General features: G+C 50.5%; 1 protein-coding gene and 1 pseudogene across 1 annotated transcript in view; one reads left to right on the top strand and one right to left on the bottom strand.

Moving 5' to 3' along the window:
- The window catches only part of XKR6 (XK related 6), a 339,809-nt gene that overhangs the window by 55,999 nt on the left and 258,961 nt on the right, over positions 1-24,849 (bottom strand). The window lies entirely within an intron of this gene.
- LOC142455675 (U4 spliceosomal RNA) lies at positions 1,516-1,592 on the top strand (annotated as a pseudogene).

Genomic DNA, 24,849 nt, shown 5'->3' with positions numbered 1-24,849 from the left:
ACTCTGAAGAAGGAATCGGCTGTCCACTTCTGAGGTGTTAGCATGGGAAATGATGAACGAGGCGTGTTTTCAGCAAACATTGTCAGGTAACAGTGGTGGAAGATGAGACCCTCAGGTTGGAAGGCACTCAAACATGATGGGGGAAGAGTTGCTTCCTCAGAGTAGAGTTGACCTTAACGATGTGCCCAGAGTAGATCTTGCAGGATCTTTATTTGCTGAGGAGGCACGACTCAACATGAAAAGAAACAGCTGTATCCATCCAGTCATCATCGTGACATGGGTGTACAGAGGATGAGTCTAGGAAAACTGGAAGCCATCATGAATTAACTACATGACCACATAAAGATGGGCATCATAGGCATTAGTGAGCTGCAATGGATTGGTATTGACCATTTAAACTTGGGCAATCATATGGTATGATATGCTATGCTGGGAATACCAAATTCAAGAGAAATGGAATTACATTCATCCTCAAAAAGAGCATTTCAAGATCTATCTTGAAGTAAAATGCTCTCTGCGACAGAATAATATCTAGATACCTACAAGAAAGAGCAGATAATACAAGTATTATTCAAATTTGCACACCAACTACTCGTGCTAATGATGAAGCAATAGAAGAATTATACCATTTCTTCAGTCTGAGATTGATCAAACATGCCACCAAGTTGCACTGATAATTACTAGCGATTGGAAAACAACTGCTGGAAACAAACAGGAAAGATGAGCAATTGGAAAGCATGAATTTGATAATAGAAACGAAGCTGAAGGTCATATGATCGAATTTTGCAAGATCAATGATTGCTTCATCAGACATACCATTTCTCAACAACATAAATGGTACCTGTATACAAAGAAACCCACGGGGACAGTTCTACTCTGTCTTACAGGGTTGCTATGAGTCGACATCTATTCAATGGCAGTGAGTTGGTTTTTGTCTTGAGCATACATAAACCTTGGCCGATGGAAAACCTAGGAATCAAATTGACTACAACTGCAGAAAGTGACAATGAAGAAACTCAAAACAAGGCCAGGAGTTGACTGCAGAAAGACCATCAGTTGCACATATGTACATAAGTAGACTTTGAATGTGGATTACAACTCAATGTAAAGAAAACCCAAATCCTCACAACTGGAGCAATCAGCAGCATCATGATAAACAGAGAAAAGATTGAAGTTGTCAAGGATTCCATTTTGTTTAGATCCACAATCAATGTTCATGGGATCTGCAGTCAAGAAATCAAATGACTTATTGCATTGGGCAAATGGGCTACACAAGATGCCTCTAAAATACTGAAGAGTAATATGTCACTTTGAAGACTAAGATGCAAGCCATGCCACTTTTAATTGCCTTGTATGTGTGGATTTGGACAATGAATAAGGAAGACCAAGGAAGAATTGGTGCCTTCGAGTTATAGTGCAGGCGAAGAACATTGAGAGTATTGTGGACAGTCAGAAGAATAAACAAATCTGTCTCGGAAGAGATATAGCCAGAATGTTCCTTAGAAACAAGGATGAAGCTTTGCGCAGTGGCAATATCATAGCCAACGAGGTTTACCCGAGGCGCGATTATTGCTAATTGAAAAAAAAACAAGGATGGTGGGACTTCTCATGTACTTTGGACACGAGAAGATCAGGAGCGATCAGTCCCTGATAAAGTTCAGCATGCTTGGGGAAGCAGGAGGTCTGTGAAAAAGAGAAAGACCACCAAGAAGAACTGACACAGTAATTCAACAATGAGCTCCAATATAACAAATACATCAGGATTTATTTCCAGCCAATTCTGTTCCCTTGTTCAAATGGGTGCTTTATGCCAGTAACACATTGACCGGATGACTGTAACCTTACAGTAGGTGTTGACCTTGGAAAGTATGATCCTTTCATCTTTGTTATTTTCTTTTTTTAATCTTTGTTAGTTTCTATCGAGATTATTTCTTCTTTTTGAAGTCAACATCTACCAAGTATCCCTCACTGCCATCAAGTCAATGTTGACGCATGATGACTCCTCTGTGGGTTTCCAAGACTCTAACTGTTTAGGGGAGTAGAGAGTTCAGGCTTTCTCCTGAGGAGCCCCTGATGGTTTCAAACCGCCGACCGTGTACTCTAAGTCAAAGACGGGTCAAGTGTAGTAATTCACTTAGCATAATCTGAGTTCCATCATGGTCCCCTTTTCTCCCCCAAATGTTTGATTGCAAATTAGAATAAGGTTTATTGAGATCATAATTTTATATTGAACAATTGAATTTTGTATGCTAACATTCATACACATTCAGATTCAACACACCATTGCTATCCCCTCAATGAATGCTCGATCACTTATCCAACTTCCTCACTGCATCTCCTGTCCCCATTCAGCCTTCCAAAAAGACTAAGTGGCCATTGTAGGCAGTAGAGACCAATGGTCTAGGAATCCATAAACCTGGATTTCCTCCTTAGGAAAGATCCTAACCCTTGTCTGAACTTTGTCATTGGAAAATGCTGTCCTTTGGATCTCAAATGGTTGATTGTTCTAACATGGAGTGGAGATAAGTTCAGTTCCAGACCTCAAGGGTCAGGGTCATATCTTGAGAGGCCTCACGAGTCTCTATCAGACCAGTACATTTGGTTTCTTTTATGACTTTGAGTTCTGATACACATTCCACCACCCTTTCCTGCCCCCACTCTATCCAGGACCTTCTAACGTGATCCTTTTCACAGCAGTTGGCAGTGGGCACCATCTAGTTCTTCTGCTCTCAGTGTTGAGGAGACTGATGTTTGCATGGTCCTGTAGTCCACTGGCATAGCACCATTTTAAAAGATGAAGAAACCAGGGTACATGTCAGTTAAGTAGCTTGCCTAAGGTCCTGAATGGAATGTGCCGAGCTGGAAGGTAAACCTGAGCCTGCGTGGCTGCTCCCTTGTCACACAGCCATAGAAATACCTGCATCTGGGGAATGAGCTAACCTGGACCTATTGTTTTTATAGAAAAGAAATTGCACTACATACAAGAGGGCCATTCTTTTTTTTTAATTGCGTTAAAATTTACATGTCATAAAATCCAGTAGTTCAATCATATCAGGAAGAGCTGTGTAACCATCACCACCACCAACTTGGGAACGCCCTGCCCCCGTTCTTGTGCACAGCTGATGCTGTCCCCCTTCCTGCTCCTTCTCCTTCTGTGTCCCCAGGTACACATTGACCCCATTACTAGCTTCCTATTTCCTGCCATCCTCGTCTCCCTATACAGATAACTGCACAGATGAGGGCGGACACCAACCTGAGTGATCCAAAGACAGCTAAGAAGAAGATCCAAACCTGGCAAAGGGAATGGGACCAGTGCCCCAGATCTCAACCACCCAGATGGTGGACACTATAGATGAAGGTGCCAGCTCCAAATCCATTTCCAGCCACAGACGGCGAGCCCGGGAAAGGTGATTTAGCAACTGCACTCGGGCCAGCATGGAACGTCTTCTAATTTCATCTCCCAACACAGCCAAGGTGAGTTTCTTCTACACGCTTCCTCTTCTTTGCTTTCTGTTCTATCGAGGGGTCTGTCGGTTCTGTGCGGCCATCATTGCCGGAACCTTCCCTTTCTAGAAAATGCTCCTCAATCCCTCCTCTGAAAGATGGGGAACGTGGTCAATCGATGCACACTCCGACAGTGCTGGCTTCAGGTATTATCTCTCCAAGCAGGAGAGATCGCTGTTGAGGCTACACACCAGGACCAGGACCTGTGGCTAGCGTTTCAGGTAACAGCATGCACGTGACTGTCCTTTCTTCTCCAGGGAAGGCTGCTCACACCTGGCTCCCACACAAGCCACCTTTCTGAACAGAAGAATGGGTCTGACCAGCCACACACACACACACACACACACACACACACAAATCCAGCCTCTGTGGAGAGGCTGGAATACTCAAACGTTGCTGGTGGGATTGTAGAAGTATACCACCACTGTGGAAATCAGGATGGCATTTCTTTAAACAAGTGTGAGGGCAAATACCTTACAATCTGCAGTATCTCTCCTTGGGACATGCCCTAAAGGAATAAAGAGCAAAACCAAGAAGACTTGGGCACACCTATGTGTAGTGCAGCAATTTCTATAATAGCCAAACAGATGGAATCGATCAAAAACACCGACTGTAGAGGATGACCTCATTTGGAGGCTTAACAGAGATAAATGGCTCGCTAGAGGCCAGACCCCCTCTCTCTGACTCCCCTTCCCTGCTGTGGAGACACTCAGAGAGCTGGAAAAGACATGTGAAGACCCATGCCAACGGTGAGCTGCTTCCACCACCACTGGATCCACAAGACCTTCTACTCACTGGCCTGTGATCTTCTGCACTCGGCACCATTGCATGTGCTGTGTTAGTCTAAAGAGGAACTGTATGGACTAGTACTGGACATGTGGGTTAATATTGGATTTATGGACTTGATCTGGACTGGGCTGGGATGCTTTCTCAATATATTATTGCTCTTTGATTTAAAGTTTTCTTATACACAGATGAGCGTCTATGAATCCGTTTCTCTAGTCCACGTGGACTATCACACATTGGCTCCATGGTTCTGCTAGCTCTTCCTTGCGTTATCCATCACAGTGATCCTGGGATATCAGGAAGCTCTGTGATGTCTACAGAGACGTCACTCCCAGAAACGCCGGCCAAGGAGCCCCGGGCCGTCCATGGAGAAGGAGAGCCTCCACGTATGCACTTAGCATGGTGACTGCATGGATTCCAGACCCCGTGCAGTCAGCCGGCAAGGAGCTGGGGGTGTAGTGGGAAGTGTGGGCTACGGGATTCTACAGTCTGGTTCAAGTTTCTGATTCCCTTCCTACTACGAGATGATAATTCATTTGGCTTAAGCCCAATGAGGTAACACATTCACACAGAAAGACAGACAGCTGAGGTGGAGCAGGCATACATCCAAGTCCTTCACTAGACAGAAGAAGCAGACGATGAGAGGGATGTGGCCCACCTCTTGACTGCCAGTCAGGTCTGTGGCCTGCCTTTTCCGGTCCTCGGCCTGCCTTTTCCGGTCCTCCTCCTGCCTTCCCCGCAGACTATCCTCTGGGGCCAGGTATTGGCCACCGGAAGAAGGAAGGTTGGGGAGCTAAGGCCCTTTTGTTCAGCTTCAAGCTGTCTGCCTATGGGGGCACTGGGGAGTAAATATGCTGATTCTCACCATGGGGACCAGAGAGCTGTGCTTGGCACTGCCGGGCTTGCCAGCTATCTAAAGGTCTTCATCAAATAGCCCTTGTGCTGAACTGCTCCTCCAGGTGGGCCTGGCGGTGGTCATTAGTGGTCTGCCAGGCCCCTGGCCCTGCCTGGGGGTGCATTCTTTCTGCCCTGTGACTCCCAAGTTCAGTTTTTTCTCCAAACTAGGAGCCCCTCTTTGCCTGCACCCTCTGAGCACAGGCATGTGGGATGCAGAGAGCTCACCCCAAGGTGAGAAAGACGGGTGGGTCCATGGCTCAACTTGAGAGTCCCACGGATTATTGGAGGACAGGGAACACTGTCCGCACACAGCTTCACTCCCTTGTCTGTCCCCTGGGAGGGTGCCGGAGGCTGCCACCGCTGAGGATAGAGTGAGGGGAAGGGTGCACCCTCAAGGCAGATGCTTTGAGACTTCTTCCAGTCCTGAGAGCTGCAGGCGGGGAGGCTCAGAGGACAGGGTGCAGCAGCAAGCTCTAAGAAGTGGGAGCCTGTAGCCACCACGGGACTTTCCAGGAGAGCAAAGGTCATCCCACCTTCACAAGGACAAAGTCAAAAGGCCCAAAGGAAGGGAAGCATGGAGGCAGAGATGGCACAGGAACCAGGAGACAAGCTTCACAGCACTGTGGCTGGCTGCCCCTCCTCTGCCATGTGCCCCCGGAGGAGCTGGGTCTCCTGCAGCTTCTCAGTCACTGGCAAGGCCTCTCTCATGTCTTCATCCCAGGGTAAGGAAGCACATCGCTTCCTTGAGCCCTCCCGCTCCCCATAGGCCACAGAAAGGGGGATTTGGGCCCAGAGGGGGGGTCTGGAGGTCTTGATCTTGAGAGCCTCTTCTCCCCACCCACGACCTCAGTGGTGCCAGCCCACCAGGAACCCAAACATCCAGTGGGCTTCTGGAAAAAGAGAGGCAGCTCTGGGACAGCAATGCTTTCAGCTACCAACAGGGAGAAAGAGAGAGAGAGAGAGAGAGAAGGGTATGACAAGACAGATGGAGAATTCTCCTGCCAAGAGTGGCTGGCTCCCTGCTCTGAGGCCCAACCTGGTTCCCATAGCGCATGGCCCCACCTCCCCAGGCCATGCAGCCTGGCACTAGCAGGTAGGATGAGGCTGACAACGGGGGTCCTCGCCCCATCAAAGGACAGACCATTCCTTCCTTGCTCTCTGGAAATCCATGTGGATCAGGCTGGTCCCTTTGGGTCCAGGAACTACTTGAACTAAACCAAAATAAGAAATAACAAATGTTCCAAATTTCAAAATGATCCTCATTATGATGGTTTTTCCCTTAAAAATGGAATCAAAGTTAAAAACAAACAAACTGATCAACAATATATTGTTGTTGTCGTGTGCTGTTGAGTCGATTCTGACTCATAGCAACCCTGTAGGACAAGTAGAACCACCTCATAGGGTCTCTGAACCTACATCTTTACCAGAAGGAGCCCCAGTGGCACTCCTGGCTAAGCATGGGGTTGATAAACACTGGGCTGCTAACCACAAGGTCGATAGTTCAAACCCACTAGCTGTTCCTCAGGAAAGAGATGAGGCTGTTGGCTCCCTTTAAAACCCTGTGGAGGGTTGCTATGAGTCAGGAACGGGAGCTTATTGGTACAGTGGGTTACCCATCAGGCTGCTACCCACAAGGCCAACCTCTAGAAACAGCAGCCGCCACTCAGGAGAAAGATGAGGCTTTCTACTCCCATAGGGATTCACAGTCGTGGACACCCACGGGGACAGTTCCACTCTGTATACAGGGTCATTTTGAGTCGGAACTGACTCGATGGTAGTGGGGTCTTTTTTTGGTTTGATGAGTCAGAACCAGCTAGATAGAAGTAGACTCTTTCCTGGAGCACATTGCAGATTTGTTCTACCTTGGAGTTGGGGGGTAGATTCAAACTGCCAGCCTTTCAGTTACAGCCTAGCGCTTAACCACTGTGCCACCGGGGCTTCTTGAACTACCTGGATATTGCCATTAAATTCTTAGAACGTTTTCACATCGACTGGGCCCCGGGTGACTGAGAAAGTCTTTGGGCTGTGTGGTTGGGGGTAAGTCAATTTCCCTTCCTGGGCCTGGCTCTCCTTCATTTGCGTTAGGCTGAGGCATTTAAACTGCTCCTATCACTCTCCTAAACCTTGAGTCTCAACATAAGATCCAAGTGGAATCTGCACAGCTCTGCCATGTGGTTCAATTCCCCGTTTGGATGGCGACCAGGCGAAGTCATCTGGAAAAGCAAAGCTCCGTATGTGCCACCTGTGAGGAGCCTGGGAAACAGAGGCCCGAACCCTGGGACCTGGGGAGCCTGTTGACTCTTTGGAGCCGGCACTAATGTAATTATGTGATTAGGATGCTCATCTTGGTGCTAACTGTGCTTCGTCTGGTTAGATCAAAAACTGACAACGAGCTGCCCAGTGGGTGATGCCATCCTCCCGGGAGGCCCGTGTGGAGTTATTCTGGGCCAGGGTCATCCTAAGATCTGGGCCAGGAAGGTGGCTTAGGAGATTTTCATCCCTGGGAGCTCTGCGGCCTCAGAAGGACCATACCCGGCTGTCCGGGGCCACAGAAAGCTGGCAGGAGTAGGGGGTGGGTGTGGGCTGGGGTGAGATATGCCTGTGGCCATCACCGAAGCCTACGGTCTCTTATTATAGATAAAGTAGCTGGCACTTGGCCCTGGTCGCCAGCTGATAAGGGCAGTGCCAGCGTGCACCTGCTTTTTCTCCTCTTCAAAAAGCAGGAACAAATCCCTTCCTTTTCTAGCCTACCGAGAAATGATGAGCTCAGTGGAGAACGTTAGGCTGTGGAATTTGAGCACCCTGGAGAAAGGAATCAGGCAGAATGCCAGCATTTGGGTTTAATTCATCATCATCATCATCATCATCATCAAACAGCTCTCAGGGTGAGGCAGGAAGGCCCAGATGTTGCATGGCTTTGGGGAGTAGGTCTCTCTTTTAGGGTAAGAGTGATGTCTCCCATTCAGCAGGGAAACGGTGAGCCTGAGGACACTGGAGATGTGCTGTTCCATGGCTCCGAGGGCCACGAGGGTGGCTCTGCTGCCCCGAGCTTGCCCCCAGCTCGCCTGGCCACCTGCATGCTCTGGGGCTCCTGGGACATGAGCCCACACGGTGATATGGCAGCTGCGTGCCTTCTCAGTGCTCCCCCGGTGGCAGGCACCTCCTTCCTAGTCAAAGTGTTCCTCTAGGTCTCTCCGACTCTGTTCTACCATAAGTCTTTGTCTGAAAAGAGTAAGGAATTGAGTTCCCCCACCTGCCCCACCGAAGGGACCATACCTGTTCCCCTCAGCCCGAAGAGTAAGTGCTCCCCATAGGTAAATGCTAGGGCTGTTTGGTTTGGCTTCAGTATCAGAAAATCAGGAGGTCGAGACAGAGGAATCAACCACATACAGAGCTGGACACTCATGTAGGTCCTTTCCCGTGTTTCTCAATGGCAGGAGGCCTATACGGGGGATCTGAGAGTGGGGGCTGTGCTTAATGGTCCCACCGAACCATACACTTCCTGCATGGTCAGGAAGCACGGTAAGGGTAAGGGCATGGCCACGGCTAAGAGTAACGCGAGTGAGTGCCCAGGGTACGCACTTCAGGAAGGTATGCACTGTCAGGCGCTACACGATACACCGTCACAGCTCTGAAGGTGAGGCCTCTTTAGTATTTGCACCTGGACTCCTGGCTTGCCTCATCTAAGTACCCTGCCCTCATCCATAGCTCTGTCTTCAAGGTGCCTTGGTCCAGGATGTCTCCAGTATTAATGCGTCTTTTTCTTGGCTGATGGGATCAGGTATAGCCTGATCAGTCTCCTCCTACAGACCAGGGGAGCCCTCCAGCCCAGCCCCCCAGCCCCACCCCACTCGCCATGGACTGTGGTAGGCACTGCCCTGGACAGAGGTGGGCCCCCCGTCTCTGAGGGAACGGTGGAAGAGCTGCCCAATCGCGAGAGGGAACAGGGTGCAAGGGAGCGCGGAAGCCTTTCCTTTGATCAGGGAGTAATCCACTGACTTTCCACGATGGGGCGGGCCTTCAGCCACTTGCACACTCGGGGCTTATTGATGCTCGACACAGGCTAGCCCGGCAGGGCACTATTCCCAGTCTGTAGATCAGGAACAGGAGGCAAGGGCGGCAAGGCCACTCACCCAGGGTCACAGAGACGCCAAGCCCCGGCCCTGATACCAAAGCCGGCTGCTTTCAAGGCCCAAGACCTGAGTTTGCACTCGATTTCTCATCCATTCCTCCATTCACCCCTTTAACAACGATTTCAAAAGAGCCTTTTATGTGTTAGCTATAATTAACCCAGGCGTTTGGGATACAACTTGCCTTCTGGATGGTGGTGTCTGAGGTGGGGGTCTGGGGGTGGGAAGGTGGGACTTTCTATTCCCACAAGGAGTTACAGTGTGGGCACTCACAGGGGCAGTTATGCCCTCCCTGTCCCATAGGGACACGAAGAGTTGGCATTGACTCGATGGCAGGGAGCTTATTGGTTTTCTAGTTGTGGGGAGGGGGTGAGAAATTTTTTTAAATTCCACAAGTGTAAAAACAAGAAATGCAACCAAGACAACAAAGGCTGGGCCCTGGGGAGGGCAGGGCTAGACTGGCCCGGCAGGGAAGACTCTCTGAAGGACCCCAGGCAGGCGGGGTGAAATATTCCAGGTGGAAGCGACAGTGGGGACCTGGAATGGGTCATCACGCCATCCTGTGAGATGGCACACAGCCCTCAAAGGGAAGCCGCTGAGAAGGTGAAAGTAGCTCTAGTATCGTCGTTGTCAGGTGCAGTCGAGTCGGCTCTGACACCCAGCCACCCTCCGTGCAGCAGAACGAAACAGCCCGGTCCTGCGCCATCCTCACCTTTGTCCTTTGTTTGAGCCCTTGGTTGCCGCTGCTGCGTCAGTCCATCTCATCAGGGTATGCCTCTGTTTTGCTGCCTCTCTTCCACAGCAAGGACCAATTTGCACATTGAACCCCCCCCCCACCCTGGTTTTTGTGGACCCACAAGATCAAGAGATGGAGGTGTCTGAACAATGTTGGAATTGGAAAGAAGTCAAGGCACACAATATCTTTTTGACAGAGACCGTCCCTGGCTTTGTGCTATGGGGTAAGCCCTGGACTGCTTAACCTCAAGGCAGCCAGTTCAAAACCGGCGGCCACTCTTTGGGAGGCAGGTCAGGACAGAGTGGGAATCCGCCCAATGACAATGGGCTTGGTTTTGCGTGTTGGGAGTGGAAGGGCGGCAGAAGCCAGGGGCGGAGACCCTGCAAGCCCAGAATGAGGACAAGAGGTTTGATGCAGTGGGCACACGGTAAAAGGTACAGGAAAGAACGCAGAGCCAAAGGGAATTTCACGACCGGACCATCAGTCAGAGAAACTCGTGCGTGGGGACCCAATATGGAGTGTACAAAAATGGCCTGAAGGTCCCACCAGCCTCAATCAGGAATAACTGGGACTGTGTCAGGACAAACCCCCAGGGGGCTGGAATCCAGAAGGATGCCCTTCTGGTTTGTCCCGACTACCAGTGTGTCTTCCTACCTTTTTTTTTTTTAATCGGATTTTTAAAAAACAATCTGTTTTTGTTGTTTTTTTAAATGTGGGACCTTGGTCAATTCATTTCCCCTGTCCCGAAAGTGAGAGTAAGTACCTGCTTCCCACTGAAAGGCTGCCAGAGAGGAAAGAGGCTGGGATGGGGCTCAAGTCTTTCACGCACCCAGGGCCACAAGAATCATTCTTTCATTGACAATACAATGGGGGTACTTAGCATTGTCAAACACAAATGCACGGCTAATTATACACTGCCTTTTTTAGAGCAAAAGCGACACCTCTTATTCAGGGGGCTCGAGCATTAACCGCCTTCTCCACTTAGAACCCCATCACACTGCGTACAGTTCTTGGGAGCACAATGGAAGAAGTCTTGGGCTAAGCACTGCCGTGGGGTTTCTGCATCGGAGAGGGGGCCGGCACCTCCTGAGAACACCAAGGGGACTTATTTTCAATCTTTTGTAAGAGGTAAGAAAATGCAGGCCCTAAGTAGACTTAAATGCTTTTCCCAAAGCATAATATTATCATACAATAGAGGGGTTATTAAGTTGCATAATTCAACCCTGTTCCGTAACCAGTTTGGGATGATATAATTGCATTGTAGTTTGAACCCCTGACTTTGTCAGCCCACTTTGCCCCTGTGGCTAGGCCGAAGCAAACCCTGGAGGGAAGTCCCCTGGCGCACTGGGTGGTAGAGAAATGTTGCTCCCTCTCTGGATGTGTGGCTGGGGGAGGATTTTGCTCCAGAAGGCAAAATTGTATTTGTGGGTATTGGGGAGGGGTGTTGTTTGGAGCTTGGAAAGGGAATTCGGTTCAACATCTCTTATCCTCTTGACTCCAGTTTAGGCTATAATTTGGGTTTTCTGTACTTAACAGCTAGACAAGAGCTCAGTGTTGGCCCCTGCCAAAATGGCCAGCTAGCCACTGCCCTTCAACCCTGAGCAACCTTGCTGGTCTCACTGCCCGTGCTGCTGCCTGGGCCCCACAGCCAGCAGCCTGCATCGCCACCGCAGCAGCCAGGCCGGTCTTGGCAGAACGCAGCAGAGCCTGCCTTCTTTTGTTCCCCGTTATGACGGCTGCTTTCTCATGCAGTCATGGCCACAGCGTTTCCCCAGACCTTTCCTGCCTCTCTGCCCTGCCTCATTTGGCTCTCAGGCACAGAGGGCATGCACCTGCCAAAGGGATTTGGTGCCCGCTGTTTCCTTTCCCAGGACTCGATCTTGGCTCATAGAACTGGCTGTCCATGGGCAGAATGTTCCCCAGAGACTGCGGGCCTGGGGGAGCAGCGTCCACCCAGCACCCACAGCCTGGAAGGTACTCACAGCCCTTCAGGCCGGGACACCACTTGTGCCCCAGCAGACAGCTGGCTCCGAGAACCTTGTTTGGGTGACACTAGGCTACATTGCCTTTCCATAGTTCCCCTAGCAGCTCTTCATCGTCCCTTGGACAGGACAGCCTGCAGCCTCTTACGTGTCTTAGGAAAACACCTGGTATGAAGCAGTAGCGGTGGGAGAAACAAATGATCACACACACACACACACACACACACACACACACACACACCCCACCACCACCACCACCACCACCACCACCACCACCACCAGCAGGCCCACATTAACATACACGTTTGGATGGGTTTCCAAATATTCATGGGAAAATCCCATCGTCTTCTGATTCCATTTTTCCATGAGCTTTTGGAAACCTCTTGGAATATACACACAAATACACACAGCACATATATGTACACACACATACACACAGGACTCCCAGGACATCTGTCTTTTCAGCTCTGAGACTGAAGCCACCCCTCTGGACACAGAACCTTTTCAGGGCTGGGCTCTAACCTGAGCCTCCCACCGCTGGGCGGTGACTCCTCTACAGAGCAAGGCCCAGGCTTCACCCATTCTGAGAAGAGAAGAACAATAGTGACCGGTGCCATGGCCTAACACGGACCTGCAGCTGAAGCAAGCTCACCTGGAGCATGCAGGGCACACAGAGCTTGGTCATTTCAATCAGGGCCTATGACCCTTCCAGGGCATTTGGGTTGGGCCTCATCCTCTTGGTGTTAAAAACAAACAAACAGAAAGCATAAGAATTGCCTATAGTGCTTGCCTGCCTGAGCCTCTCCCAGCAGGCATCAAGGCTCACCCAGCCCTTTCCGGAGTCCAGCCTGACCAGGCAGGGGCCCTCTGTTCCCCCCTCCTCCAGCAGCTGCGGCCTGCCCTCTGGCTTGCTGACAAGCCTGCTCCCCAAGACACAGGACTGAGCCCTTGTGTGTGTTCCATGCCCTGAAGCCCCTTTTTCTGCCCGTGGGACTGGGCTTCTGACTCAGCTTCCTTGGCCAGCACCCTCACGACTAGATAAGCCACACCCACTGCCAGCACTCAATTTGGACTCCTAGCACCCCTGCAGGACAGAGCAGAACACTGCCACAGGATTTCGGAGACGTCACGTCTCTGTGGGATGAGACCGCTTCATGATTCTCTTGAGAAGCAGCTGGTAGGTTTGAACTGTTGACCTTGCAGCTAGCAACCCCACACTGAACCCATGGTGCCCCCAGGGTTCCTTTACCAGTATTCCTCGACCCTAAAAATCCTGGGGTCCTCAACACCTTGCACATATGTTTTCTAACCCTCTGCCATGGAGGGGGAGAGTACACAGTTTGCTTTTCTTATTTCCTTCTCTTCCTTCAAGAGACAAAGTGTCACCAACTAGATTGGTTTCTGCCACCATGCCTGTGGGTGGGTCTCTCTGCTTGTCCCCTCAAGGGATGGTGTTGCAAGATGCCAGGTCACTCAGGCTCCCATGGAATGGCTTGGTAGAGGCCAGGACCCGAGGTGCTGTAGACACGTGTCCCTCCTAAGTCCTTCCTCCCAGTTTTGAGACAGCACGATGTGGCTGTGTTCTGGCGACGTTCTCCGAGCTCTCTGCCCCTCTGTGTAAGGAGAGGAGGGCATCGCTGTGTGGGCCTGGCTCTGAGCAGGGATTGTCTCTCCATCTGCAGGCTGTAGAGAGAAGGATAGAGTGTAGGCCTCCGCTCTCCTGGGGGCCCTGTGGTCCTGTGGCTGAGAGGGACGGCACGGGCTGACTGGAGATGGCAAGATCAGCATGTGAAACTGCTCGCCACAGGCGAGTAAGCTCAAGTAAGCCTTGCTTACCTAGCTCACTGGTCAGCTGCTCCTGCGGAGGAATTCTGATTTCCACAAGGAGCAGCCCAGAGGCAGCTGTTGAGCCCGGTTTGGTTTGCTGGTGATCCCTGGCATCTAGCACAGCGCCTGGAACACAGAGCGCCTGAGACCCATTTACTGATGGGAGTAGGTAGGGGGCTACAGGCCCATGGCACCTCCGCTGGCTTCACGGTCACTCTGCTGACCTGCTGGGGCCTGCAGGTGCGCTGAGGGAGCGGTTCTGGTTTACTCCCTTTCAGGAGGGAAAACAAGGCAGCCCCCAACCCCCCTGAGGCCTGGGGCGGTGGGGGTTGTGCCTGGAAGCATTCTCTCTCCCTTCCTCTCTCACACTCTCCCTTTCCAGCAGCTGCAAGGCGTTACCTGGGCAACAGCCGGCTGTCTGACAGGATCTGCAATTTAACTCTTACTCTTCACCAAACACGAAAGTGAGAATGATGTAACAGATGCTCTTGCTTCCGACAGTTCACACGATGGAGAGAAGCTTGGGATGCGTGCAGTCTGGGCCAGGTACAGACACTTCCGAGTCGCTGGCCGCCTTGTCTCACACCCAGTAGGCAGAGGTAGGCCACCTGGTCCCCAAAGAAGGATTGGAATGATCCCAAACACCAGGAGCTTCAGTCCAAGACCATGCTTTCAATCCACGTTGAGAAGACAGACCTTGGATCTTCTCCAGGTGTGACACTCCCAAAGGTCCTCAGCAGGGGCGCTCAGCCTTCAGCGTCTACCAGAGTCACCATGGGGCTGGCTGGTGGAGATGGGGTGTTGGTATTAGAGTTGAAATCCTGATCATTTCCATTTGCAGAAGGATATGGTTTTCAGGGGGAGCCCTAAACCCATGTTTGAGTCTCCAAACAGATTCAACCTTGATGGGGTGCTTTCTAACCGCTGATCAGCAAGGAGAAATGCTGAGCCCTCATGCAGAGTGTGCTACCAAAAGGATCACTACCTCCCCCTGGCCAACCCCGGGAGGGCAGCCGCACTCTCTGGGGCTTGCCTGGGTGTGCCATTCGTGGGGCCCTCGGGCCACATAGGCACCCTGGTGACATAGTGAGTCTTGCGTTCTACGTGGCTATGCCGTCTACAGTATGGTGGAGAGTTGAGACCACCAAACATCACACACTCTCCAAAGAGAAGTCGTTCCAGCCGTCACATTAGGGGTGAGTTAATCAAATGTTTGACCACATAGAGCAGGCTAATTTTTAAGGTGATGATTTTGTATGGTCCACCCACGATGCTATAAATATCCAGATGGCCCTTGGCAGAACAAAGGTTTCCCGCCTCTGTCCTACGGGGCCACTATGAGTCAGAACCCACCCAATGGCAGTGAGTGAGCGAGTGAGAGTCACATAGTCACGGTTACACCCCGTCCTCGGAGGACCGACACGCGCAGTATGCACCCAGGCACGCCCTCTCCCGCGCTCGCAGTTCTGGCCGCAGCTATGGGAGTTGATCTGCTGCTGTCTCCTTTGTCCACATGTCCAATTTAAGAGGCCACACTTCTGGGACTCTTTGGACATCATCATGACCTTGTGCTGCTGGTCTCCCACATCCAATGGTTTGTCATATGTCCGACACTTCATAAATGTGTCTAAGTGACATTTATGTTTGGGATCTCTTTTCTCCCCTCACGCTCAACAAGTCAAACTCACTGCCGTCAAGTCAAGTCTGACTCAGAGCAAACCTATAGGACAGGGTTGAACTGCCTTGTGAGTTTCCAGGATGATAACTGCTTAGGAGAGTAGAAAGCCTGTCTTTCTCCTAAGGAGCTGCTGGTGGTTTCGAACTGCTGACCTTGTGGTTAGCAACCCAATACGTAACTTCTTTGCCACGAGGGCTTCTTTTTCTCCCCTAGAACATGCGAAAACACAGGTTGCTGGGCCCCACGCCCAGAGTTTCTGCTTCAGTATGTATGGGGTTGGTCCTCAGAATCTGCACTTTTAACAAATTCTCAGGTGACGTGGATGCACATGCCCATAGACCACCCTTTGAGACCACTTGTCCACGCAGCCTTGCTGCTCAGCGTGGCCCTGCTACGGCAGCATCAGCATCACCTGGGAACTGGATAGGAATGCTGGTTCTCAGGCCCTGCCCTCAGCCCTCCAGAATAGGAACTCTGGAGAAATGACTCAGGAATCTGTTTTAACAAGCCCTCGGGGTGATTCTGATGAGTGAGAAGTATGGTTTAGGGCAGGGCTTAATCTGCTGGGGGCACACTTCAAACGCCCCGGCTACAGCCCAGTCTCTTGGGGTGGGATTCGGACCTGAGCCATTTGTAAAGCTCCCCGGGTAATTTCGATGGGCTGCCTGCTCAAGAACTGCGGGACCAGAGCCTTCCCCCTCAAAGCGTGGTCTGGCACCAGCAGCCTGGGCATCAAAAAGAAGCTTGTTAGCAATGCAGCCTTTCATTGTGTGTGTGTGTGTGTGTGTGTGTGTGTGTGTGTGTGTGTGTGTGTGTGTGTGAGAGAGAGAGAGAGAGAGAGAGAGAGAGAGAGAGAGAGAGAGAGAGAGAGAGAGAGAGAGAGAAAGAGAGAGAGAGTGGCAGGTGGTGTATACAGTCAGAAAGAGGTGGGGAGCATGAACAGCACCCTTAGGAGTATGATAGAGGGAAAAAGATCATTTCCCTTCCAGCTTGATTTCCCCACTCAGAGCTAAGGCCCCAGGCTCAATCACAGCCAGATCACAAACCCCTCGCTGAGACCTCAGCCCCCCTCCAAGGCCATCCTGCAGACAGGCTGTGTGAAGGCTGCGCAGCTTCTCAACCTGGGCCAGCTGGACCCCTGGCCAGTTCCGAGTCTCTTCTCCTGTGACAGGCCATCCTTCAGCAGTTCTACAACCAGAGTCTGGCTCCCTGCAACCCAAGAGATCAGTGGTGTGGGAGTCACATCCCCATGCCCCACCTTGCAGTCTGCTTTCTGCTCAGGGCTGAGCCGGCCTTCCCTGCTCCCACCGGGGCCTCTCTGGTTCTTCCCCTGCACACCTGGTCAATTGACCCCATTCTTCCTTCCTTCTCCTACAGGGAAATGTGAATTCACAGATGATACACAGCTCACCCACCTATCATTTTAATCAATAAATCAAAATAAAAAGAAAGGCCCTTCCTTGTCTCTCAGTTTCCTATTGTGCCAGAATCTTCTGTTGGTCTCTCCAGAACTCTCCCCAATCTGTGTCCCAGGAGGCTGGCCTCTGTGAACCACACGCCTGTGTCCAGTTGCCTTCTCTGGTAGAGGGTCACCCTGGAGAGCAGGAACAGGGAGTGGGGGGAGGGACTGATGCCAAACAGCCAGCCCTCTCCTTCCCACGCTCCATGCCATGCACAGGTGTTGGCAGTCCCCTTGGTGTCGGCTCCAGGACACTGTGCCAGCCCTGGATGACTTGGGGAAAAGGCCTGGGAGGTGCTTCTGAAAGCCATCCGCCATTGGAAACCCTGTGGGGTACAGTGGGACCATGACCCGCCGGGGATCGCCAGAGGTCAGATCCACTCCAAGGCAGCTGATTGATTGCTCACAGGTTTCCTCAGTTCTCCAGAATTACAGCTTGAGAGAGGAAAGAAAGCAGCCAAATCCAATGTCATCGAGTCAATTCTGACTCATCAGGGCCCTCCAGGACAGAGTAGAACTCTTCCTCAGGGTCTTGGGGCTGTACATCTTTACAGCCCCAGACAGCCTCATCTCTCTCCAGCATAGTAGCTGGTAGGTTTGAACTACCTACCCGGCAGTGAAGAGTCCAACACTTAACCCACTGCGCCATCAGGGTTCCTTGGCAGCTTCTGAGCACTCTCTCTTTCCTCCCTGAACCATGTGGGATGCTCTCATTAGGGCGGGAAGAGCAGAGAGCCGGAGGGCAATAAGGAAAGGAAAAGGGGAGACTGATAGGAAGCAAGTAAGAAGAATGGGGTCGAGAGGAAATTGGAGTGGGGAGGGAACAGCTCCTCTGAGGGGCAGGGCTACCCATCTGTCATTGGTCCGGGAGCTTGTTGGCACGGGGCTTCTGGAGCGTCTGGGTAATGGAAGACACCAGTGTCCTTTGAACTGTCACTACGGCTTCTCTAGAAGTTTGTCCTCTCTACCATGGAAACTACAATCATTTTACAATTTATTTTAATTCTAACTGTATTGGGCTGCCAACTGCAAGGTCAGCAGTTCGAAACCACCAGCGGCTCCAGGGGAGAAAAATGGGGCAATCCACTCCAGTAAAGAGTTACAGTCTCAGTTCTACCCTGTCCTACAGGGTCACTGTGGGTCAGAAGTGACTGGATATCAGTGAGTTTGGCTAATCGTTGTCATATTAGAGGAAACTCTATTGGCATTCCCGTTTAAGAAATGAGAGCAAGGGGTCCCAGATTGTTGCCAGATCTCATAGTTGGGGAGTGGGGAAAAAAACCCGCATTTTCAAAAATTCCCTCTAGAGCAGTGGTTCTCAACCTTCCTAATGCCGCGACCCTTTCATACCATTCCTCGTGTTGTGGTGACCACCCAACCATATGTATTTCGTTGCTCCTTCATAACTGCAATTTTGCTACTGTTAGGAATCGGGCGACCCCTGTGAAAGGGTAGTTCGACCCCCAAAGGGGTCGCGACCCACAGGTTGAGAACCGCCGCTCCAGATGGGCTATTTCCTGGGTCGGGGCTGGGCCATACAGTCAGTAGTCTGACAAGCACCCCAGCCATTCTGGACAGTGGCTCTGTGTGACCTTCGAGAAAGCCTTGTCCCGAGTGCCACTGTAAGACTCCTGTGTGGCCAGTCTGTCCAGACTCTTAGAAATCACATCCCAGGTTTTGCAAACCCAGCTGCGTCTGGATCGAGATGTTCACGAATGGTATCATTAGCAATGCTGCTCCCGAATGCCTTTAATTAAGGGTGATGGATTTGACGATATACATCGCACATAAAAGTCCTGCCTGGCCGGGCATGACAAATGGGGCCTTCATCCTTACACAGTAGTCCCTGGATCCCACACTCTGCTGCCGAACAAAAGGTGGGAGGTTTGAGGCAATCCAGAGGTGTCTGCGAGCCAGGCTTGGGGAGCTCCTTCTGAACAACCAACCGCTGGAAGCCCCAGGAGCACCCGCCTACTCTGCCCGAGAGTCCCGATCAACAACCCTGCCACACTGTACAAGCGTCTCCCACCGGCACCCGCTGCTCACCAGCAAATAGAGGGAACTGGGAGTAAGTTCGGGGAGCCCTGGTGGCGGCGTAGCGGCTGCTCAAGGACAGCAGTTCAAAACCACCAGCCGCTCCACAAGGCTTTCTACTCCCTTAAAGACAAGGCTTTCTACTCCCTTAAAGACTGCCGTCTCAGACACTCCCAGGGGCAGTTCTACCTGTCCTGTCGGGACACGATGAGTTAGCATTGACTAAATGGCAGTGAATTTGGTTTGAGGTTTGGGAGGCTGTCCATGAGAAAGTACTTAGCCCTTTCTGTCTCCCCTTTTGTCTAGAAACGATGCTGAAACCTGCTCCGCATCCTAGCAACATGCAAGCCTCCACTGACAGCCGCACAGTGGTTGCACATGAAGTGCATGGTCTGGGACTCGAACTTGGTTCTCCCCCATGGAAGGTGAGCATTCTACCCCTGAACCATCACTGTGCTCTCCCCGAGGGGCCCCATGGTTTCTTTTAGGAAAGCTGGTGTTGACTACAGATGTCCACATGCCTGCAGAGGTCCACCCTTGCAGAAGTGACCATGCTGGTCAGGGCCCGAATTTTTCACAGCAGAAGGGTGATGCTGAAAATAGACTTTGTTGGGCTGATCGCTTTGGCCATCTGGGCTCAGGTGGGGGTAGGAAGCGTTAGGATTTGGTCAGTCTGTGATCTAGTCTCTGACGCCAGTGGAACCACAATTGACAAGTAGCACCACACACCTTTGTGCATGCTTCTCTGAAGCCAGGGGCAGAGATGGCCCTGTCCTGGATCCAGCACGAATGCACATAGACATCTAGGACACCGGCCTGGACGCTCATCTGCCAGCAAGTGACTCTGTGGTCACCACAGGTCAGGACAGCCCTCTGGGCCTGACACTCATCTGGAAAGGGCTCAAACATGTTTTAAATCCTTTCTGGAGCTTAATTCTTTTCGTCTGCAACCTAACGTATCAACTGGTATTGTCCTAGGACCGAAAGCACAGCACCTGAGAAGAACAAGAGCTTCCTCTTGGGAAAACAGAAGCCAGACATGAGACACAGGAATGCTGGAGGCCTTTGTCTGCAAGGACTGAAGTCTGGTAGATTGGCTATATTGTTTCCTGTTGAGGGCAATGATTAATTCAACAAACACTTCTTAGGCCTCAGTTTAGGTACTGTGGCATAATGGTTACCCGTTGGGCTGCTAATGGCGAGGTCACCAGTTTGAAACCACCAGCTGCTCTCAGGGAGAAAAATGAGGCTTTCTACTCTGGTAGAGTTCAGGGGTAGGTCTACTCCATCCTATAGGGTTGCTATGGGTCAGATTTAACTTGAAGGCAGCAAATTTGGTTTTTGAGTTTATATTAGCTTAAAATAAAAATATCTTTCCTCTGATAAAATTAAGAGGTTTTTGTCTGGGGGGGGGTGTTGGTTTGGGTTTTGCCTCAGTGATAATGTAGGAGCATAATCTGAGATAACATTTTAAAAAGAAAAAAAGTGTTTCTATGTCATTAACAGGATTTCAGCCACCTTCCTTTTTGATTTTGATATGCATGAGCACATGGGTAATATATTCTTTTATTGCCAGAAGTTCCAGGCTGCTCTTTCAGGGAAAAAGGCAAACATTCTTTAATAAGAAAATTTGAAATTTAAACCCTTGCACTTTCCTTTCTGCCTCGATGGCCAGGAAACTCAGGGATATTCAACTTGGGAACCAGGCACATCTATTCTTTGGCCTCTTCCACCAGGCTGTATTCTTCTGTGTTCTGTTCTTTTTCCTATTGTTGTGTGTTTTACAACTGTGAACGGGCTCCATCTATTTGGGAATGGAGTAAGGGCTGAGATGTGATTTCTGGGAAGTCACAGAAAAAAAAAACTGAACTGGACCACCCAATTTCCAGGGGAGGAAACTTGGGCCCAGAGAATGTTTAAGTTTGGCCCTTCCTGAGCCAAGTCAGTGGTTTGTGATGGTACGCAAGCTCCGGACTGAAGACCCCCCCACCTCCTACCCAGTGATCTGCCCTGCTTTCTTCTCCTTTTACTTCCTCTTTGGGGGGGGGGGGAACCCAGGCAGGGAAGGGTTTGCACCCAGGCCATAACTGCCACACCTCACATGTGTGTTACCCACGGCCACAAAGGGAAGCGCTGACCGCCTGCCCCAAGTCCCCCAGCATCCCTTCCTTGGGGTTTGAGCCTGTGTGTCGCAAACTGTGGGGCTGACTCGCACCCCCAGTCAGAAATGTTTGTGTGATGGTTGCCGTCAGTGTCAGATGAGAGAAATATTTCTTGGGGCCCAATTATTTATTCTTGACTTCTCAAATCCTACACGTCTCTCTCGCTCCACCTCCAAGAATGCCCATGCAGACCCAGCCCCAGCAGGCCTGCTGTTAAATCTTGGTTCAAATGCTTCTGTACACATTAGGGCCGTGAAACGTCCACGTGGTAGAGTGATGATAGATACATAACATGATGCATTTGTCAAAACCCATGGGCCCACCCTGCTAGTACTATAATACTGTATTATATGATTATACTATAATAACTTATTCTACATTATATATCATGACACAATATTATGATAACGTATTGATATTGGCTCATCAACTGGCACAAGTGTAAACCCCAATGCAGATATTAGCTCTAGGAGACCCTGAGTGCGAGGTGGAGAAGGGACTCTCTGCTCCTATGCTTACTTTTTTTTAATAAACCTACAACTGCACTGTATTTAAAAGAAACACTTCTGTCTTCAGTACTAAGTAGCTACTGGTCAAACATCAAACCACATTCCCTGCCACCGGGTCAGCTGAGGCTCCTGGCGACCCTACAGAATGGAGTGGACCTGCCCCTGTGGGTTTCTGAGACTGGGAATATTTACAGGAGTAGAAAGCCTCTGGTGACCTCCCTGATTGGTTGGTGCCAGCGCCCACAGGCTGTGAGATACTTTGAATATCAGCCCTGCCCAAGTCGAACAGAGCTATTCAGGAGACATAACCTGGAGCTGGAGTTTGATGTTAGACCCAGGCTGGAGTCCTTATCCTTCCGAATGTTAATGAGCTGTTCCAATTCACTCAGAGGTGCCTACGAAGAAAAGGCTCGTGGTCCACTTGTAAAAATCATGGCGTATTTACTAATCCGCAACCGTTGCATAAAAATGTCATCTAAACGGAAGTTGCTTTCTGGCCCTTCTTCCTCTTCACACAGAAGTAGTCTCACCACCCTCGTGCTCTCTCCCTCCTTCCCGCCCTTCCCTACCTGGTTAAGCCTTGGCCCCTCAGACACAGAGGGACAGCCACTCTAGCTTCCTGTTCTGATATCGGTGAACATATTAGATTAATTTACAATCTTCAGTAATTTCCTCTTTGGTATCTACATACAGGATTGGCATTCTCCCGTACAGTTCCTTGAGAAATAGTTAGACAAAAGCAGGATACGGGTACCCTAGATATATATCCAAGTCTCCCCATTATTTTGATAGCTTTATAATCAAGCTACGAAGACACAAAGGACTCAACAGAAGAGGGAAATTCACTGTAATTTCTTTCTTCAATAGCAAATGGTGATGCATGACACAGTCCGTATGTTTCCTGATTTGACAGAATTCAAAGATTTTAGAAAAACAAAAATTGTGGTGCATGATTCTACTTTGACACAAGTGGGGCCACATGTGCTTACTGTGTTGTGGGTGATTGGTTGGTTCTTAATGTATGTCTTAGGACAAGTCACTTAACCTAAGTTTTGGTTTGTCTGTAAAATGGCAATGATATTACCTGGCTTATAGAGTTGATGTGAGAAAGGGGAGGGGAAATAATTACACGTGCAATAATGTTTTGCCCATGCTAAAGGGCTGTTCCTTATCATCATATGGACTAGGGAGGGCTGGGCTGGGCTGAGCCAGCCGTGAGGGGACAGGCTCATCTGCTGAACACGGGTCTGGAGTACTGCTGAAAGCTCCTGAGAGCGCGCCGGAGCGCCTCTGTGAGGAAGGCTCAGGAGGGTTTGCACACAGGGCTTGTGGCATCTCAGTGACCATTCAGTGTGGCCTTTCTGGATTCTTGAGAATTCCCTGAGTAGCTAGTGTTCAAGACTAGGTTCTTCTGGACCAGTAGGCAGCTACTGTAAATCCTTCAGACATGGTCCTGATGAACGGTGCATGGTAGTGGATTGTTTAATGTGGCATTTCTAGTGAAAATCATTCACTCTCAGCCCGCCATGGGTCTGGGAAATGGTGGGGGGAGGTACTGATGGCATTCACTTGTGAGTAAGTGTGACCAGAATTCCTTGGATGGCCAATGGGCTTCCTATTAAAGGAGGCCTCTGAAAAGCAGGAGGAGGGAATTTCATTAGAAGCTAGAGCCAGGAGTCTGGTGTGTCCTCTGGACCTGAGATCCCTTAGATAGGCACACCATCAGAGGAGCAGCAGCTGCAGAACCAGGAGCCAGAATATGGAATAGAGTGATGGAATTCCCAAGCCAGTGAGGAAGAAAAGCAGAGCGCTTTTGTGCAGGAGGCTGGCTTTCAGAGCAGGGTGCCTGTAGGCGCCTCCTTGGGAAAGTGGCCTTGTTGCGGCATGGAAGTGGACCTGAGTGCCTTCCAGCTGAAGCTTACTGGAGTAGGCTGCCTCTGGCATTAAGTCAGGGTGCGGGGTTTGCTGAGAGGTAGGCCCCTTGGGGCATTTATTAGCAGAACTGGCAGAGCTTTGTAACCTGTCCAGATAGACAACTTTACCCTGAGCATTTCTCTCTGGCATTAGAACTTGTTAATGTCCTTAATAAACCCTCCAATCGTTAAGTTTGTCTGTGAGCTCTGTGTCGCCATTGCAGTGAATATGAGAACCCAGAGAGGTAAAAGGGGGGACATTAATTAAGACAATGGAAACACACATCATAAGACTAGAGTTTTTAATTACTAGGACTTGATGGAACACCTATTTTGATAGAATGAACTTGACCCATGTTATCAGCTGGGAACTGAGAGTAACCCGTTCCTAATTGTCATATATGTTCCAGTCTCTTAACTGAACATCCCCAAGCAAAGAAGCCACAGAGCCATTCCTCCCAAGTCAGTCATCAAAGCCTCCTGCCTTGAATGCCCAGGGCCCCCAGTTCTGAGAGGAGGGCGGAGGGGTACTCACTTAGCCTCAAAGTAGCAGCCAGGCTTTCCCCTGCCTTATCTCACTCCATCATCTCAACTGCCCTCTGCATCACATTGGACACCCCCCCCCCCCACTTCATAGCTGAGAGAACTGCGGGCCCAGGAAAGGCTATTGTCGTCAGGTGTCACTGAGTCAGTTCTGACTCATAGTGACCCTGTGTACAACAGAACCAACACTGCCCAGTCCTGCACCACCTCCCCACATTGTCCCTAAGTTTGAGCCCCGTGCGGTCGTCACTGTTGGTCCAGCTCATCAAATATCTTCCTCGTTTTCGCTTGCCTTCTACTGTACCAACCAGGATGCCCTTCAGGGACTGATCTTGCCTGATAACGTGTCCGAAGTACACGAGACAAAGTCTCACCCTCCTCCCTTCTAATGAGCCTCTGGGTGTCACCCCTGGTACTTTCCCTCGTCTTCCTCAGCACCATAATTCAAATGCATCGATTATTCTCCGGGCTTCCTTACCCAAGGCCAGGCTTCCACATGCATATGAGGTGGTGGTGGGAAACCATGGCTTGGGGCAGGTGCACCCAGTCCTCCCTCAAAGTCCTTGCTCTTCAGTGCTCTGAAGAAAGGGCTCCTGCTACTGATCTCTCTGGGGTGCCCGGCGTGTGTTCTCATAGGGCTAAGTGCGTCCCAAAGGTGATCTCTCCTTTCCAGATCTGTATCACCCTTC

Source organism: Tenrec ecaudatus, chromosome 8 (assembly GCF_050624435.1).
Source record: "Tenrec ecaudatus isolate mTenEca1 chromosome 8, mTenEca1.hap1, whole genome shotgun sequence".
In the NCBI taxonomy this organism is placed as follows: domain Eukaryota; kingdom Metazoa; phylum Chordata; class Mammalia; order Afrosoricida; family Tenrecidae; genus Tenrec; species Tenrec ecaudatus.
The sequence above is the reverse complement of the archived record's forward strand: the minus strand, read 5'-3'. Positions and strand labels throughout refer to the sequence as shown.